Source organism: Nomascus leucogenys, chromosome 6, assembly GCF_006542625.1.
Source record: "Nomascus leucogenys isolate Asia chromosome 6, Asia_NLE_v1, whole genome shotgun sequence".
In the NCBI taxonomy this organism is placed as follows: domain Eukaryota; kingdom Metazoa; phylum Chordata; class Mammalia; order Primates; family Hylobatidae; genus Nomascus; species Nomascus leucogenys.
The window spans coordinates 34,423,555-34,444,279 of NC_044386.1; the positions used below are offsets into that span (position 1 = coordinate 34,423,555).

The 20,725-nt window shown below is 37.4% G+C and overlaps 1 protein-coding gene across 2 annotated transcripts in view; it reads left to right on the forward strand.

Annotated features, from left to right (window-relative positions):
• Window positions 1–20,725, forward strand: part of WDR70 (WD repeat domain 70) — a 381,591-nt gene that overhangs the window by 147,815 nt on the left and 213,051 nt on the right. The window lies entirely within an intron of this gene.

The window sequence follows — 20,725 nt, forward strand, 5'->3', positions numbered from 1 at the left end:
ATCATTATATGATGTCCTTCTTTGTCTTTTTAAGCTGCTGTTGCTTTAAAATTTTTCTTTTTTGTCTGATAAAAGACTAGCTTCTCTTGCTTGCTTTTGGCGTCCATTTCCATGGAGTGGCTTTTCACTCCTTTACCTTAAAGGTATGTGAGTCTTTATGTGTTAGGTGAGTCTCCTGAAGACAGCAGAAACTTGATTGTTGAATTCTTATCCATTCTGCCATTCTGCTTGAAGTGGAGCGGTTAGGCCATTTACATTCAATGTTATTATTGAGATATGAGGTACTATTCTATTCATTGTGCTATTTGTTGCCTGAATACCTTTTTTTTTTTTTCATTGTGCTATTGTTATACAGGTCCTGTGAGATTTATGCTTTAAGGAGGCTCTCTATTTTGGTGTATTCTGAGGATTCCTTTCAAGATTTAGAGCTCCTTTTAGCAGTTCTTGTAGTGTTGGCCTGGTGGTGGCAAATTCTCTCAGCATTTTTTTTATCTAGAAAAGACTGTACCTTTCCTTCATTTATGAAGCTTAGTTTCACTGGATACAAAATTCTTAGCTGAAAATTGTTTTGTTTAAGGAGGCTAAAAATAGGACCCTGGTCTCTCCCAGCTTGAGGGATTTCTGCTGAGAAATCTGCTCTTAATCCAATAGGTTTTCCTTTATAGGTTACCTGGTGCTTTTGTCTCACAGCTCTGAAGATTCTTTTTATTGTCTTGACTTTTGATAACCTGATGACTGTGTGCCTAGGCAGTGATCTTTTTGTGATGAGTTTCCCAGGTGTTCTTTGAGCTTCTTGTATTTGGTTATCTAGATCTCTAGCAAGGCCAGGAAAGTTCTCCTTAATTATTCCCTCAAATATGTTTTCCAAAGTTTCAGATTTCTCTTCTTCCTTAGGAACACCAATTATTTTTAGGTTTGTTCGTTTAACGTAATCCCATACTTCTTGGGGCTTTGTTCATTTTAAAAAATTCTTTCTTCTTTGTCCTTGATGGATTGGGTTAATTTAAAAGCCTTGTCTTTGAGCCCTGAAGTTCTTTCTTCTGCTTGTTCAATTCTATTGCTGAGACTTTCCAGTGCATTTTGTGTTTCTCTAAGTGTGTCCTTGACTTCCAGAAGTTGTGATTGTTTTTTGCTTATGCTGTCTATTTCGCTGAAGAATTTTCCTTTCCTATCCTGTATCATGTTTTTGATTTCTTTAAGTTGAAGTTCACCTTTCTCTGTTGACTCTGTGATTCGCTTGATAATTGACCTTCTAAATTCTTTTTCTGGCAATTCAGATATTTCATTTTCATTTAGATCCATTGCTGGTGAGCTAGTATGATCTTTTGGGGGTGTTAAATACCCTTGCTTTGTCATATTACCAGAGTTGTTTTTCTGGCTCCTTCTCATTTGGGTAAATTATGTCAGAGGGAAGATCTGGGATTCAAGGGTGGCTGTTCAGATTCTTTTGTCCCATGGGGTGCTCCCTTGATGTGGTGTTCTCCCCTTTCCCCTAGGAATGAAGCTCCATGAGAGCTGAACTGGGGTGATTGTTTTTTTCTTCTGAGTCTAGCCGTCCAGAGGAGCTACTGAGCTTCAGGCTGGTACTGGGGTGTGTCCGCAAAGAGTCCTGTGATATGATTAATCTTCAGGTCTTGCAGCCCTGGATAGCAGCACCGGAACCGGTAGAGGTAGCAGGGGAGTGAAGTGGACTCTGTGAGCGTCATTGGTTGTGTTTTTGTTTAGTGTGCTCATTTTGTGTTGGTTGGGCTCCAGCCAGGGGGTGGTGCTTTCAAGAGTGCATCAGCTGTGGTCCTATAGGGAGGATGTGGACTTGCCCTAGGGGCTGGGCACAGTGGCTTATTCCTGTAATCCCAGCACTTTGGGATGCCGAGATGGGCGTATCACTTGAGGTCAGGAGTTCGACACTATCCTGACCAACATGGTGAATCCCTGTCTCTACTTAAAACAACAATGAAACAACAAAACCACTACCACCGCCACCGCCACCACGTTCTAGGGATACCTGGTTAAGTATTCAGGTTTTTCAGGCAGTGGGCAGGGCCATAGAGCTTTCAAGAGATTTTGACCTTTGTCTTTGGTTACCTGGGCGAGTAGAGAAAGACCACCAGGTGGGGGAAGGGATAGGTGTGTCTGTGCTCAGGCCCTCCTTGGGCATGGGGCTTGCTGTGGCTGCTGTGGGGGATGGGAGTGTGGTTCCTAGTGCAATGGAGTTATATTTCCAGGGAGATTATGGCTGCCTCTGCTGAGTTACACAGGTCACCAGGGAAGTGGGGGAAAGCCTGCAGTCACAGACCTCCCTCCACTCCCACGCAGTCCCCAGTCCTAGAGGCCAGTCTCATTCCTGCCATGCCCCCTCAACTGCATCGAGTCTATTTCCAGGCAGCTGGTGACCAGGGCTGAGAACTTGCCCCAGACCATGAACCTCCCTGTTGAGAAAGCAAGCAGACTCACAGTTTTTCGGTGACTCAGGGAGCCTGCAGTGGTGATCCACTTACCTCAATGGGTCTGTGGATTCTCTCGGGTTTCCTGGTATGTTCCTGTGGAAATTCTTGGTGCTGCTATCCAGGGCTGCAAGACCTGAAGATGAATCATATCACAGGACTCTTTGCGGACACACCCTAGTACCAGCCTGAAGTTCTGCGCAATACTGTTCATGAGCACTGTTCATGATGTGAGTCTCTACACACTGCTCTGCCTGTCTGAGCAGGAGCCGCAAGCTAGTCCTGCCTCCTATTTGCCATCTTAAAGATCCATTTAAAAGGTTTTGAATGGGGTATGAGGAAATCTATTTAACTGTATTAATCCTCTAAACAACAGTTTAGATAAAGTTCCACAGGTGTGACATCTTTTACTGGGTATAAAATGTAGTTTATCCCATTCCTTTAAAAGATAAATCTTTAGTTCCCTGTCCAAATCATTGATTTCATAGTATATTGTACCTTTGAAAATGTGTATCAGTTTTTTCCCCCCATACTGTACAAATCAGGCTTTTTTTTTTTTTGAGACAAAGTCTTGCTCTGTCGCCCAGGCTGGAGTGCAGAGGCACAATCTGGGCTCACTGCAATCTCTGCCTCCTGGGTTCAAGCGATTATCCTGCCTCAGCCTCCTGAGTAGCTGGGATTACAGGCTCCCACCACCACGCCTGGCTAATTTTTGTATTTTTAGTAGAGTCTAGACTGGTCTCGAACTCCTGACCTCAGGTGATCCGCCCGCCTCAGCCTCTCAAAGTGCTGAGATTACAGGCATGAGCCATTGCGCCTGGCCACAAGTCAGGCTTTCTTCAGCCATAGTTCTGTGTGAGGATCAGGAATCTTTAATTGTAGACTCCCATTATATATATTCTTTACAACCTTTTAGAGAAATCTGCCAGTAATAAATTCAGATGGTTTGCTGTTTGATTTTTTTTTTTTCTCGCCTCAGAGGGTAGTAATTAGTTATAAGTTAAGCTGTGGAATGTCAGCCCAGTTGCCTATTTCACTGAGCAAATATTGTGTGCTCACTATGTGATCTAAGTTTCTGCCTTCATAGGGCTTATATTCTAGTGTAGATGAGTGCTGGGAGACGGATAAGGTACAGCTAGTAATAAATAAATAAAATAGTTTCTCTAGTAGTAAGTGGTAAAAGTAAAGTTAAAGCAAAAGGATGAAGAATAGGAGAGAGGGGTCTACTGCATGTAAAGTAGTCAGACAAAGCCTTGGAATTGACTTTTTTTTTTTTTAAGTTGAGAGTTAAATTATGCAAAGGAGGCAGCCACAGGGAAAGAATTTTTCCTGGACAAAATGATATTATATTTAATGGCCTTGAAATGTGAATGCAATATGGCATATTTGAGGGAAAGAAAAGACTAGTTGTTGATATTTCATAGATTGATAGGAAAAGTGAGAGTGATAGGAAATGAGTTTGGAAAAGAGGACAGGGCCACTCAAATAAGGTGTTGTGGGACAAAATATAAAGTGCTAAAATTTTAAAGTAATGACAAGCCAAGCCATTGAAGAGTACTAAATCTGTACTGTATTTTAAAAATTAAATTAAAATTTAAAAAAAATTGACTTTTGCTCCTCTCTGGAAGTACCATAATATTATTGGAAAGTCCAAGTCAATAGAAATGATCTCTTTACAGGTTGTTAACATTTTCCAGTGAGGTAACATTGGGATATTAGCTCATAATAGTTAACATTTATTGAGAACTTAATATGTGCCAGCACTGGGCAATACATATTATATGTCTGAAGCACTTTATATTATGTTTTCTTCACAGCAGTGGGGTAGGTGGTAATGTTATTACATATTCTAAATGAGGAAACTGATTATATTTTTCCCAAGGACACATGATTCTAAGTGTTGCTTGGATAACATGACCCAGAATGTGAACCCATTGAGTGGTTTGTACACTTTATGAATGGTTGTCACAAATGTGATGATGATTAATTTACAGATATAGGCAGAAGACACAAATCTCTTTTATATAAGTAACGAATACAAGAACTTACTTTTTAGAAACATTTTGCAGTATTCTCCCCTTTGGAAGGACAAATTTCCTTTGCCTTGAATTTCTCTTGTAGGGCACTACAGTGATGGTGCTACCACATTGTCTGACTGTGATGAGGATTATCTTATTCATCTCCAAGATCTCATCAGTATAAGTAGAACTGGGTTTCATTGTATTCCCATGGTTTCTTAGCAATTTGATATTTCTTTTAGGTAAGCTATATGTATATTCCTTCTTACTGAAGACAGCAGATAAAATTGAAAACAGCCACCAAATTAAAGCAGTTTTGTCACTTCTCTTCCAATCCTAATATATGGCTTTTGTTTTAAAATATTTTTTTCTTAAAGTATGTTGGATTTGGCACGTAACATTATTAAAATAAAGAAATTTTATTCTACAGGTTGAGTAAATGTTACCTGAAGTGCTGGGGACCAGAAGTATTTTGGATTTCAGATTTTTTTTAGATTTTGGAATATTTGTATTACTGGTTGAGTATCCCTAAACTGAAAATCTGAAATAAATAATGCCTCAAAAAGCACTCAGAATGTTACAGATTTTGGAGGATTTTGGATTTTTTGGATTAGGGATACTCAAACCTGTATTTCTAATTTTATCACAGATGTTGAACTTCATCAAGTGGTTTTTCCTAATATTTGATGTAATCTTGCTGTTGTTTTTCTTTTGGTCTTTTATTGTGCAGAAGTTTATTAATATATTTTCTGATGTTAAACTAGTCTTACATTCCTGTAGTAAACCATAGTTTTTCACTTAAAAAAAATTCTGCTCTATTTAGGAATTTTGTATTTTATTTACAATTTCAATTTTATGTTGACAAGAAAATTTTTTTTTCCTCTTTAGAGGACTTTTAAATTCTTTTATTGGACTTTGGAACAGAGATACTGGCCTCTTAAAATGAAGAATATTTCCCTCATTTTCTGTTATCTGGCCCCCATGTCCAAGTTCCCCATTTCTCCAGAAGGTGGATTTCATAACCATAGCCATAAATAAAAACCTCATGGAACCTCTAAGGTCATCTAACAATTTGAATTAAAATCCAAACCCAGGGAATACAGAATTGTTTTTCAAAGTTTGCTTTGTTTTTAAGTTTAGTTTCTCAGATATTTTTTGGAAAAGGTATGTTTAATAAATCTAGAAGAAATTTTAGCAGTAAGCAGAAGCAATTGGGAAGAAAATGCTGTATATGACAAAAATTTGGGGAAAATGTCCATGATATAAGAAAGTGTGCTCATATTGCATTTGGGTTGAATGCTCCCATAAAGGAAAGGTGAGTGGACCTGGACATGTAAACATAGGAAGTGGGAAGGAGAGGCAAAGGAGCACGGGAATGGGATCTGTGGGCTTGTAAATATAATCTGATGAACAGTAGTTTGATTAAAATGTACTTGCAAGTCTTTCTCAGTCCAAGAGAGAATATGACTTGAATTGAGCTATCGATATTTAAAAATAATTACCACTATCTACTCCACAAGGTTAGGAGGAGTACATATATTATCCTTGGAGATCAAAAGCTTCCATTGTTTAAAATAGGCAATTAGCACCCAGAATCATGGTTCTGTTTTTTTATTCTAAGACATTAGGGTAAAAAGCTTTTAATTTTATTATTGGTTTTATTAAATGGCTTAATTTTATTATTGAGCAAACTCTGGATTAACAGGATAAACAAAGTAAAATTGCTAATACTTCTGATTATACTTCAGTGTGATTGTCAAATGAATATTTTATCACATGACACTCTAAAATATCCTAGATATTTTTCAGAAAGAAATAAGAATAGCCATGGTATATTTGTTACTTTCCTTCACACTGGAAAACTGCATTGATTGTTAAGAACAACTAGCATCTGATCAGGCATCATCAGAATTCGTAGTCTAATACAAAGTTTTGGATTAAGAAATACTATTTGGATTCAGGAATTAGTTCAGTGAGGGCCTTTGGGCAAGATTCACCCTATATTTCTTAGAGAATCTTATATATCATAGTGCCACTTTGCTTTTCATTGCTTTATCTTATTCTCTTCTATGTTGGTTAGCATGGGAGAGAGAAACATCAACTACATGTTTTATAAACTCCTCACTCCCGTGGAAGACTTTATTGAGGGCTATTTAGGTTTTAAATTAGGATCATTTTAGCAGGCTCTGTTGTATTCATAATGGTAGTATCGTCTCCTTCTTTTTCTCATTCTTGCTTTCTATCTCTCCTCTCCTCCTGCCTCTCATTTTTGGCAACTGGAAGCTACATATTTTGAATATTATGACCATGGTGTAGATAGCCTCTGGATAAAAGTTTATTCATCTCAACACCTCCTGTATCATCACAGTGTTATGCAGTTACTGCTTAATACACACGATGAATGTTTTCAAGGTTATAGCTGTTGCTAGTATTGTAGTAGGTGGAGAGCTCTGACTAGGTCAATGTGAGACATTCATGTAAACAGCACATATGAATTGGTTTAGATGCAGTTGGAGGGAGGAGTCAGATGGCATTTGTGAGAAACTATTCCAGTGAAGGCCAAGCTAGCGCTCATTGTTTTGTTCTGGCCTCATGTATACTAAGTTAAATTGTGGACATCTTTTCTGAGTGTGAGTTGGGGATGCTAGTGTCTTAACTTTTTAATTCCAGGAGTTTCAGTATAAAACATAAACCTGAGATGAGGCCAATGTAGGAATGAAATGAAGAGGAAGAGGGCAAGATGGCAGTCTTTTTGGTTTTCTTAAGTTTACCAGAATGAAAATTAATGATGAAGTATTAATAGAACTTACTACATTTTACTTGGAAGTAAATGTTAATGAAAACCAGATGATAATGAAGATTAAAAAATGCTTACTTATCCAAAGGAAGTAATTTCTACTTGTGAATTTCTATGATCTAATGAGGAACTATTTTCTAATTTGAATTATAATAGTGTACCAAGTGAGAACATAAATGACACTAGTATAATCTGAGTCCATAGTATAGAATTTGTACTCAGCCGGTTCCAACTCAGCACAGAGCTCAGCCCATTGGTACTGATGAGTGAATCAGATGCTTTCATTATTTGAAGGGTTTTTCTATTACATACTCAGAAATTTTTATCTCCAAGTTGGTTCAGATCTGTTACAACTGCTTTCGCCTCCATATCCAGCTAATTGTCATATTTACATCTTTGATGTAATAAGATTTTTGATACTTCTGCCACTTCTAATTTTCCTACTACTATTCTTGTTACACACTGTGATTTTTATGAGTTGTTGCCATAACATTTCGGGGAGGAGAGGGTGTTATGGGCTGAATTGGCTGTATTTAGGGTTAAGGTCTTTAAAGAGTATGAGGCTATGAATGTGGGCCCTAATCCAATATGACTGGTATCCTTATAAGAAGACAAAGAGCACAGACACAGAGAAAAGACCATGTGAGGACATAGTGAGAAAGTGTTCATCTATCAGCAAAACAAGGAAAAAGGCTTCAGAAATCACACCTGTTGACATTTTGAACTTGGACTTCTAGCCCCCCAAACTGTGGGACAATAAAATTTCTGTTGTTTAAGCTACCCAGTCTGTGGCACTTTGTTGTGGCAGCCCTAGCAAACTAACACAGAGGGGGAAGTGTTAGAGGAACTTAAGACTTGCACACATGTACAAACCTGTGCACAGGAATGTGCCCAATAATGGAATGTTCAGGGTCCCTTGTTGTTTGAGGCATCTTACCATTCTACTTTGTATGCCTTTGGCGAGTCTGCCTACTGCTGAGAGACAGTACATCACTAAACTTGTCCATTTTTTCCCCAATAAGGATAACTATTACAGCACAGGAATAATAGTCATCTAGAATTATGCCCCTTCACCAGATTATGTTTGTCCTGAAGTCCCAAAATTCTGTCTTTTGGTGATCACATTAAATGGAAGGCAGATTCACCTACACATTTTTGTGGCATTCTTGGAGATTTCAGTTGAAAAAAGTTTGTGACTTTTGATCTACTCAGTGTTTGATTATGAAAAATGAATAGTAGCAACAATTGACTGCTTTATATTAAGTTGTTACCAGAATTTAGAATGATTCTTATTTTCTTTTTGCCATTTAAAATTTAAGCCTACATGGAGTATTGTTGAGATTTGTAATTGACAAATAACTGACAGTTGATTATAATCTACAACCTCGGGATAAAATACAGTAAAATATTTTAAACACTCAGGACCCAGAACAAATACATTTGTTGAATGATTGTAAGAATGCTTGATGTTTGGCTGCAAAGCTATGAATTTCCTTGCCTTTCCACAATTAAGAATATCTGCCTTCTCACAAATCTTAAAAGTTAGACCTATCCTGCTGTTATGTATAATTCATTTTCTACTAATGTTGTTCTTTTTTTTATTATTATTTTTTATTTTTTTGAGATGGAGTCTCACTCTGTTTGCCAGGCTGGAGTGAGGTGGCACAATCTTGGCTTACTGCAATCTCTGCCTCCCAGGTTCAAGCCATTCTCCTGCCTCAGCCTCCTGAGTAGCTGGGATTACAGGCGCACACCACCACGCCCAGCTAATTTTTGTATTTTTAGTAGAGATGGGGTTTCACCATGTTGGCCAGCATGGTCTTGATCTCTTGACCTCGTGATCCACCCGCCTCGGCCTCCCAAAGTGCTGGGATAACAGGTGTGAGCCATTGCCCCTGGCCTAACGTCCTTCTTTTATAGCATCTAAAATAGTTAGAATTGACTTATTTCCCATAATTTTAAAATGTATTCTTTTACATGATTTTAAGTTGCATTTTCAAAAACAGTTGCTGCTGTCTAGAACTTGGAGTAGAAGTGTGTTTCATGATGCCTTTTGTCATGATTTTCTCACTCTTTGTGAATCTACTCGTTATATGTTTTGATATTTTATTTTTTAAAAATCTACTTAATACTTTATTAAGAATTTATTAGAGACCAAATGTTGATTAAGGTTTATAAAACTCAGCATTCAAATGCTTTGCCCATCTATTGGTGTAGTAATACAATCTTTAATTCAGCAGATTATTATCAAACACCTTCTGTGTGTAAGTAAGAAACACAGAAATTTTAAAAAAGAGTCTTAACTGCACAGAGTTAATTGCCTCACTTTTCAGAAAGGGAAACTGAAGTGCTTATGTTTGTCCACCTTCTTTGTGGCAGAATAGTCCCTTCACTGTGAGTGACTTAACCCATTTTCACTGTGCCTTCCACTTTGTGTAGTCCTAATGGAAGAATTGATTACTTTTGAAATGAAAGGAAAAGTAAACCAGTAAAGTTAAGGACTTAATGAATGATTTTTTTTTCTATTAACTGATGAATAATCAGTAAAACTTTCAGCTGTGGGGAATTGTGTTTTTGGCAGAGACAGGGAGGCACTTTGAAGAAAACTTTCAACTATTTGCATTTTAGAAAATGTTTTGAATAACTTCCTAATACTTAAAAAAGTACTTTTGTGAAGTTTTACCTCCTCAGTGTTTGCTATTTTTATCTAAACCTATTTTTCTTAGTAACTCATTGTGAAATGTTTATCTTTGCATTTAATAGGTTAACAAGGAGGAAAAAGCAGAAAAATAATGTTTTTTTCCATAGTCAGAAGGGAGAAGAAATATGGAAGAATAGTGAGGCAGTGGCAGGCTCATTCTTTTTTAAAAAGGTGGGCATGGAGAAAGTGGATCTAGGGTGAAATAAAAGAAGAGGAACTGGCAGATGTCACAAAATAGCCATAGGATCCATTTGCAAGCATTTGTAAAAAATGACCCCCAAGTACTGAATAAGTGTTTGAGGGTTAGAATTCCCAATAGTTGGTAGAAGTGAGAACCAGAGACTTTAAAAAAAATCAAATTGAATATAACTTTTACTCCAGGATGCAATGGTGAGGAACATTAGGCTGAACATGCAGTATTAAAAACGTTCACTGGCAATGGCAACACATAGATACTGGGAGCATAGAGGAAGGGTTGCTAACATTACTGCTTGGGAGAATTAGTGAAAGTGTCACATGGGTATTTGAAATATGTGTATTGGTATAAATTCTTTTTATGAAAAAGTAGGGAATTAGAGAGGAGATGGACTTACTGAAGAATATAGAGAAATACTAATTTAGGCCCTCAGTGATATACCATCTAAAGCATGAAAAAATACATAGTCAACAATGATTAGATGATTTTACCTATAAGGAAAAGACATAATTTCATATTTAGACTTGTTTTATATACTGTGAAATGAATACTTACAGACATTAAATCTAGTCACTTTAGTTTCTTCTTCTTTTTCTTCTTCTTCTTTTTTTTTTTTTGAGACGAGAGTCCTGCTCTGTCGCCCAGCCTGGAGTGCAGTGGCGCGATCTTGGCTCACTGCAACCTCCGCCTCCCGGGTTCAAGCAGTTCTTCTGCCTCAGCCTCCTGAGTAGCTGGGATTACAGGCACGCACCACCACACCCGGCTAATTTTTTGTATTTTTAGTAGAGACGGGATTTCACCACATTGGTCAGGCTGGCCTTAAACTCCTGACCTCGTGATCCGCCCACCTCAGCCTCTCAAAGTGCTGGGATTACAGGCGTGAGCCAATGTGCCCCGGCCCACTTTAGTTTCTTTTGAGCAACTGAGTGTCATGAAATGTCAATATCATGAAAGAAAGAGAGGTAAGGAACTGCTCTAGATTAAGGGATCATGGCAGGCATTACACAAATCATGTAATTTGTGAACCTTTATCTCGTCTTATTTTCTCCCAAGAAAAGAAGGAAAGAAAGGAAGAAAAGACCAGAACACAGCAATAAAGATACATTTTTGAGACAGTTGGGGAAATTTTTACTATTAGGTGATATGACTGATTAATTGCAAATATGACCACAGTTCTTCATCTTTGCTTATATCCATGCCCTTTGCAATGTGATTTTGCAGCTACTCCCCTTAAGGGGCCATCTCTATTTATTCACCCCACAAATCTGAGCTTGTCAACAGAAAGTGGCAGAAGTTATGGTGTGTCCGTTTGGAGCACAGGCACAAGTTCTTGCATGCGTATACTCCCTTGGGAACTATGACATTTGCTGTCCGATCTAGCCCTGGCTATCCTGGAGGGTGAAAGAGTTGGTAGAAGAAAGGTCAGTTGTCTCAGCTCAGGCCATCCTAGACCATCTTATATCCAGCCAACCCCTAAACTTGTCAGAGAGCTTAGCCTAGATCAGCAAAATTCACCACAGACATACGAGTTAACCCAGCTAGGACAGAACTACCTAGCTGGCTGGTTGACTTGTAAGCAATGATATATGATGGTTATGTTAAGCTATTGAATTTTGGGAATGGTTGGTTATGTATCATTTGTAAACTGATACAGTGATATTGCTGAATCATGTTATGTAGAATCCTGTTTATGAAGAAAAATGTTTTTTGTTCTTAGAAGATACCAGCTGATGAATAGGTGTGAAATATTATGAAATATGCAACTTTCTTTTAAATGGTATAGCAAAAATGTGTAGTTTTGTATGCGTGCATATATATATATATGGAGAGAGAGAGAGAAAGAGAGATTGAGAATACAGATATGATGAACTGTTATATTGTGTTTGTTGAAAAGGACATATTTATTGTACTATTTAAACTTTTTTGTAGCTTTGAAGCTTTTCAAAATAAAATGTTTGGAGAATTTCTTAATATTGGCTTATTTGGATGTCATCTCCCCAGCCTCACCTTTTTTTCCTTTAAAAGCTGAATTTGAGATAGAGAAAAAAAGGGTCCTAAAGATTATAGTTAGTTACACTCTACGTAATCAAGTTTATTTGTTTATTTGGAGATGGAGTCTTGCTCTGTCACCCAGGCTGGAGTGTAGTGGCGTGATCTCAGCTCACTACAACCTCCGCCTCCTGGGTTCAGGCGATTCTGCCACCTCAGCCTCCTGAGTAGCTGGGATTACAGGCGCCCACTGCCACACCTGGCTAATCTTTTTTGTATTTTTAATGGAGATGGGGTTTCACCATGTTGGCCAGGCTGGACTCGAACTCCTGACCTCAAGGGATCCACCTGCCTCAGCCTCCCAAAAGTGCTGGGATTACAGGAGTGAGCCACCACACCTGGTCTTAATCAGGTTTTTGGGGGATATCTTTTCAGTGTATTTTAAGTTTCTGCATATTAGTGCTGGTTTAGATTATGAGAGCCCAGTGGTCAGGGATTGTCTGCATTGGATTATACATAACAGGATTTCCTAAGTCCATGCCTCAGACTGCTTGTAACTATAGGATATCCATGGAGAAAGAGTTCTTTAGTCTTCCACTTGGAGAGGCACAGTGCCAAAGAGTAAGTACATTAAACATCCTGAGAGCTATATTAACAAAAGAAACCAGCATTTTCCAGACATATTGATACAAATTATCCTCTCTCCCCACAGTCAATAACATATGTTATACTTGGGGTATAGAGTTCTTAGGAATACACTTGGAGAAATGAAGATTGTCACTAGTAAATGCTTTTGATGATAGGCTTCAGTAAATTATAAGTATTTTAAAATTTGGTTATAGCTTCTAAAGATGAATTATAAAGTTTTTGATAAATTATGGCATGGCATAATGGAAAGAGTGTGTACTTTGTAGTGAGAACCAGAGGAAATTGGGTGCTCCACCAGTAGCTTTTTGACTAAGGAATTCACTACTAAGTTTTAGATTCCTATAAAATGGGATAATACTTCATTCCCAAGATTCTAACCTGAATTAAATGTGTAAAGCCTTGAGTATAGTTGGCGTTCATATTTAAAACTAGCCTTGGATTCATTTGGATGTAGGGTTTCTCTTACAGCTTGAATTGCATCTGTTATATAGAGCAGGTGTGGGGCATGTTGGATCTCATAAGCTTTTGCTGGAAGGCTGCTAGACAGATATAATTTGATTTTTATAATGTAAATATAATTATAAAATTCTATAAGGAACAATGATTCACATAAATGAATCTCAGAAAAGTAAACTTTTCTGTAACTGAAAGTTTCTTCTTCTGTATTTTAAGTATTTTAGGGGGAAACAAAAAGTATACTAGTTTCCTACATTATTCATGAGTGTTTTGAATATCATTTAACATCTCTGTAATTTATAATTTATTTCATTGTGGTATAATATGTCCTGACAATGTAGACCTATTTATAGCTTTTGAGTTATTGACTGTTATTTTTATTTTTTGGATTTCTGTCTTTTAAATTGTTACTTTTTGCAGCTGTTGGTATGACAATTCTGTAGAAATACCTCAGTCTTTCCTTCAGTTTTCTGCTTCTAATACAGTGGAGATAGGGTAGTGGTGGTCCTAGCTTTTTAGAATTGGTGCAGAAGAAGGCATAAGCAATTGGCATAGTGTATGATTTTTTGATACCCTCATAGAAATGGAAAATATACTGTTTAGATTACGTTCCTGTAATGTCTGATATAGCTTGTAACTAATTTATTTGATTTTTTAAATCTAAGTTATTCTTTAACATAATCTCATAATTTTTCATTTTAAAGCCATAAGTGTGCTTTTTATTTTTATTTATTTAATTTTTTTTTTTTTTTTTTTTTTTTTTTTGAGACAGAGTCTCACTCTGTCACCCAGGCTGGAGTGCAGTGGCTGATCTCAGCTCCCTGCAACCTCCGCCTCCCGGCTTCAAGCAATTTTCTCCTGAGTAGCTGGGATTACAGGTGTGCACCACCATGCCCAGCTGATTTTTTTGTATTTTTAGTAGAGACAGGGTTTCACCATGTTGGCCAGGCTGTTCTAGAGCTCCTGACCTCAGGTGATCCACCTGCCTTGGCCTCGCAAAGTGCTGGCATTACAGGTGTGAGCCACCACGCCCAGCCAAGGGTGCTTTTTAATAAATATCTGTTTAAATAGTTACCAACACTTAAAAAGTTAATAGCTTTGACTTTATTTGCATTATTGTGTTTACTGGTGACATAATTAAGCCCACTAAAAAGCCCGATTTATAATATCTCAAAAAAGTATAATGTGATTTTTAGCATTATTAATAAAATAGATGCAGAATTATTACTGTGATTTTTATTTTATATCCAATATAAGATAAAATATTACTGGAGGGGTTAAATGTATTGATCAGGGAAGAGTTATTTATAATTAAGCCTTTAAATTTTATGTACATGTTTGCTTCTGTTATGTTTGGATGGCCTTTATATTTTTCTAGTACTTTCAGCTTACTTAGACATATTTTTATCATACGTTTAATATATAAAACTTGACCTCATATGTCTAGGAATGAAAAAACATTTAATGTCACATTAACCTTGCTGTAAGTTTTATGTAACTTTTACGCAGAATGTTGCTCACGTGTTCTGTATTGCCATGTGTCACAAGGGTAAGATGTCTACCCCTTCAAAAATGTTGGAGGAAAGTTTGATAAAGTTCATGTTTGTTATGTTTTACTATATTATACAGTTTTCACCACTTTTAGTCAGTAATTTATTTTGGCTACACGAACATCAATGCTGAACAATAATTCCTATATAGGGATTATATACTGTAGAAGATGCAAATCAGTATTTTCTTTTTTATCCTGAAATCAATATGAAAAATATTGTTAATATTATCATTAGTACATCTTGAAGTGTTAAGTCAATTTGATTTTGAAATATTTATTTATGAATTAGGCCAGGTGCGGTGGCTCACGCCTGTAATCCCAGGACTTTGGGAGGCTGAGGCGGGCAGATCACCTCAGGTCAAGAGTTCAAGACCAGCCTGGCCAACATAGTGAAACCCCGTCTCTACTAAAAATACAAAAATTAGCCAGGCATGGTGGCACACCCTGTAGTCTCAGTTCCTCAGGAGGCTGAGGCAGGAGAATTGCTTGAACCTGGGAGGCAGAGTTGCAGTGAGCTGAGACCATGCCACTGCACTCCAGCCTGGGTGACAGAGTGAGACTCTGTCTCAAAAAAAAAAAAAAAATTATGTGTGTATTTATTTTTAAAGAAGAATGTAGAAGTCTCCAAAGAGTTGAAGAGTATACTTGTTTACAGGTATCCCTACATTAACAGAGGATTTGATAGAGGTTAGGTTGAATTTCTTCTAGGGATTTCTAGGTCAGGCAAGGTAGCATCAAGGACAGCCAGTCCACTGCATGTTTAAATTCACGCATGATTAAATAAATCTGTGTATGTATGATGCACCACTATTCTTGTGTGTGGTGACCCTGTTGGCCATTTACCAAATAGTAGTATATGAAGGAGAATGCTGTTCCTATGAAAATTCATGAATTGAATTTAGTTGCAGGGATGGAAATAAAGGTATTTCCATATTGTGGACTTTGCAGTTCTTGAAGTTCATAAAGTTAAAATATCTCTTTGTTTTGACTTTCACTTTTCTGCAAAGACTTGCATATTATAATAAGTGATTTTTCTTTTTGAAACTGTCCTTTAAATTTCTAAGTTTCTGTGACTTACTACATGGCAAATTTATTTGTATACTATTTCTAAATCCCTTCTTTTCTATGTTTTTATTTTTAAAGTTTATTTTTTGTGGGTACATAGTAAGTGTATATATTTATGGGGTACATGAGATGTTTTGATACAGATATACAATCTGTAATAATCATGTCATGGAACATGGGATATCTGTCACCTCAAGCATTTATCCTTTGTGTTACAAACAATTCAGTTATACTTTTATAGTTTTCTTAAATGTACGATTAAATTATTATTGACTATAGTAACCCTGTTGTGCTTTCAAATATTAGGCCTTATTCATTTATTCATTCAATTTTTTTGGTACCCGTTAATCATCCCTACCTCCTCCCTAATCCCCCAACTACTCTTCCTAACCTCTAGTAACTATCCTTCTACTCTATCTCCATGGGCTCAATTATTTTGATTTTTGGATCTCACAAATAAGTGAGAACATGTAAAGTTTGTCTTTCTTTGCCTGGATTATTTAATTTAACATAATTAACCCCAGTTCTATCCATGTTGTTACAAATGACTGAATCTCATTCTTTCTTATGGCTGAATAGTACTCCATTGTGTGTGAGTACCATATTTTCTTTATTCATTCATCTGTTGATGGACACTTAGTTTGGGTCCAAGTTTTGGTCATTGTGAACAGAGCTGCAACAAACATGGGAGTGCAGAAAGCTCTTTGATATTCTGATGTCCTTTCTTTTGGGTATGTACCCAGCAGTGGGGTTGCTGAATTATATGGTATCTCTATTTTAAGCTTTCTGAGGAACCTCCAAACTGTTCTCCATAGTGGTTTTATGAATTTACATTCCCAACGTTAGTATGAGGGTTCCTTTTTCTCCATATCCTTGCCAGCATTTGTTATTGCCTTTTGGAGAAAAACCATTTTAACTGGGTGAGATGATATCTCATTGTTTTTATTTTCATTTGTCTGGTAATCAGTGATGCCGAGCACATTTTCATATGTCTGTTTGCAATTTGTATTTCTTCTTTTGAGAAATGTCTACTCAGATCTTTTGCCCATTTAAAAATCAGATTATTAGAGATTTTTTTCCCGTAGAGTTGTTTCAGCTCCTTATATATTTTTGTTATTAATCCCTTTGTCAGATGGGTAGTTTGCAAGTATTTTCTTCCATTCTGTGGATTGTCTCTTCACTTTGTTGATTGTTTCCTTTGCTGTGCAGAAGCTTTTTAACTTGATATGATTCCATTTCTTCATTTTTGATTTGGTTGCCTGTGCTTGTGGGGTATTACTCAAGAAATCTTTGCCCAGACCGATGTCCTGGAGAGTTTCCTCAATGTTTTCTCGTAGTATTTTCATAGTTTGAGCTGTTAGATTTAATTCTTTAATCCATTTTGATTTGATTCTTGTATATGGCAAGAGATAGGGGTCTAGTTTTGTTCTTCTGCATGTGGATATCCAGTTTTCCCAGTCCGTTTATTGAAGAGACTATCTTTTCCTCAGTGTATGTTCTTGGCACCTTTGTAAAAAATTAGTTTACTGCAGGTGTGTGGATTTGTTTCTGGATTCCCTATTCTGTTTTATCGGTCTGTGTATCTGTTTTTAGGCCAGTACCATGCTGTTTTGGTTACTGTCGCTCTGGTTATAATTTGAAGTCAGGTAATGTGATTCCTCCAGTCAGTACCATGCTGTTTTGGTTACTGTCGCTCTGGTTATAATTTGAAGTCAGGTAATGTGATTCCTCCAGTTTTCTTCTTTTTGCTTAGGATAGCTTTGACTATTCTGAGTCTTTTGTGGTTCCATGTAAATTTTAGGATAGTTTTTTTCTATTTCTGTGAAGAATGTCGTTGGTATTTTGATAGGGATTGCACTGAATCTGTAGATTGCTTTGGGTAGTATGGACGTTTTAATAATATTGATTCTTCTAATCCATGAACATAGAATATTTTTCCATTTTTTGGTGTCCTCTTCAATTTCTTTCATCAGTTTTTTATAGTTTTCGTTGTAGAGATCTTTTACTTCTTTGGTTAAATTAACTCCTAGGTATTTAATTTTATGTGTGGCTACTGTAAATGAGATTTTTTAAAATTTCTTTTTCAGATTGGTCATTGTTGGCATATAGAAATGCTATTGATTTTTTTATGTTGATTTTGTATTCTGGAACTTTACTGAAGTTGACTGAAGTTGTTTATCAGTTCTAATAGTTTTTTGGTAGAGTCTTTAGACTTTTCCAAACATAAGATTATATCATCATCTGCAAACAAGGATAATTTTACTTCTTTGTTTACAATTTGGATGCCTTTTATATGTTTCTTTTATCTGATCACTCTAGTTAGGACTTCCAGTACTGTGTTGAATAACAGTGGTGAAAGTGGACATCCTTGTTGTGTTCTAGATTTTGAAGGAAAGGCTTTCAGCTTTCTCCTATTCAGTATGATACTAGCTGTGGGTCTGTCATATATGGCTTTCATTATGTTGAGGTATGTTCCTTCCATCCTCAGTTTTTTGAGGGTTTTTATCAAGAAGGGATGTTGAATTTTTTTTACTTTTTTTTGAGACAGAGCCTCACTCTGTCATGCAGGGAGAGTGCAGTGGCACCATCTTGGCTCACTGCAACCTCCACCTCCTGCGTTCAAGTGATTCTTGTGCCTCAACTTCCCGAGTAGCTGGATTTACAGGCATGTGTCACCATGCCCAGCTAATATTTGCATTTTTTTTTTTTTTAGTGGAGATGAGGTTTTGCCATGTTGAACAGGCTAGTCTTGAACTCCGCACCTCAAGGCATCCATCTGCCATGGCCTCCCAGAATGCTGGGATTACAGGCGTGAGCCACTGTGCCTGGGCAGAGATGTTGAATTTTAGCAAATTGATGGTTTTTCAGCATCAGTTGAAATGATCATACGGTTTTCTGTTGATATAATTCTTCATTCTGTTGATATAATGTATCCTTTATTCTGTTGATATAATGTATCAATTTCCACGTATTTATATAGTTTCCAAAATTATTCTTGTTATTAATTTCTAGTTTTACTTCATTGTGGGCAGAGAAGATAGTTGGTACTATTTCAGTTTTTCTGAATGTTTTCAGACTTGTTTTGTGACCTAACATACGATCTGTTCTTGAGAATGATGCATATGCTGAGGAAAAGAATGTGTATTCTATAGCTGTTGGATGAAATGTTCTGTAAATATCTATTAGATCCATTTGGTCTGCAGTGCAGATTAGGTCTGATGTTTCTTTGTTGGTTGTCTGTCAACAAAGTATAGCCCTGCTCTTTTTTGGTTTCCATTGGCATGGAGTATCTTTTTGTACCCCTTTATTTTCAGTCTGTGTGTCTTTATATGGGAGGTGTGTTTCCTGTAGTCAGCAGATCAGTGAGTCTTGTTCTTTTATCTGTTGAACCACTCTATGTCTTTTGATTGGAGAGTGTAGTCCACTTACATACAGTGTTATTATTGATAAGTAAGGACTTGTTCCTGCCATTTAGTTATTTGTTTTCTGGTTATTTTGTGGTCTTCTCTTCCTTCCTTACTTTCCTTCCTGTCTGTCTCTTAGTGAAGGTGATTGATTTAGCTTTTTATTTTTTATGTATCTGTTGTATGTTTTTTTGGTTTGAGGTTACTATGAGGCTTGCAGATACTATCTTTTAATCATTATTTTAAGGTGATAGCAGCTTAACGTTATTTGCATAAACAAATCAACAAACAAGCAAAAGAAAACTAGTGAAGACTGGCTGGGTGCAGTGGCTCACGCCTGTAATCCCAGCACTTTGGGAGGCCAAGGCAGGCGGATCATCTGAGGTCAGGAGTTCAAGACCAGCCTGACCAACATGGAGAAACCCCGTCTCTACTAAAAATGCAAAAAATTAGCCAGGTACGGTGGCACATGCCTGTAGTCCCAGCTGCTCGGGAGGCCGAGGCAGGAGAATCGCTTGAACCTGGGAGGCAGAGGTTGCGGTGAGCTGAGATTGCACCATTGCACTCCAGCCTGGGCAACAAGAGTAAAACTTTGTCCCCCAACTCCCCCAAAAAAATAACAAAAAAAACCTAGTGAAGACTGTGCCTTAACATAGTCCCCTAGCTTTTTAACTTTTTGTTATTACTATTTATATCTTATTGTGCTGTCTATGTCTTGAAAAAGTTATTATTTTGGCTGGGGATAGTGGCTCACACCTCTAATTCCAGCACTTTGGGAGGCTGAGGCAGGTGGATCATGAGGTCAGGAGTTCAAGACCAGCCTGGCCAACATGGTGAAACCCTGTCTGTACTAAAAATACAAAAAATTAGCTGGGTGTGGTGGCACATGCCTTAGTCCTAGCTACTTGGGAGGATGAGGCAAGAGAATCACTCGAACCTGGAAGACGGAGGTTGCAATGAGCTGAGACTGTGCCATTGCACTCCAGCCTGGATGACAAAGTGAGACTCTGTCTCAAAAAAAAAAAAGTTATTATTTTTTATTGTTTCATTGTTTAATCTTTTTTTTTTTTTTTTTTTTTTTTTTTTTGAGACAGAGTCTCACTCTGTCACCCAGGCTACAGTGCAGTGGTGCAATCTCGGCTCACTGCAAACTCTGCCTCCCGGGTTCAAGTGATTCACCTGCCTCATCCTCCCGAGTAGTTGGGATTACAGGCACCCACCACCGCGCCTGGCTAATTTTTGTATTTTCAGTAGAGACGGGGTTTCACCATGTTGGCCAGGCTGGTTTCGAACTCCTGACCTCAGGTGTTCCACCCGCTTCGGCCTCCCAAAGTGCTAGTATTACAGGCATGAGCTACTGCACCCAGCCGAGCTCCATTTTTTTTATGTCAACCAGATAATTTATAAGATAAATATTTGTACAACTTCGTAGGTTTGTTGCAAGCTTTAAATGTG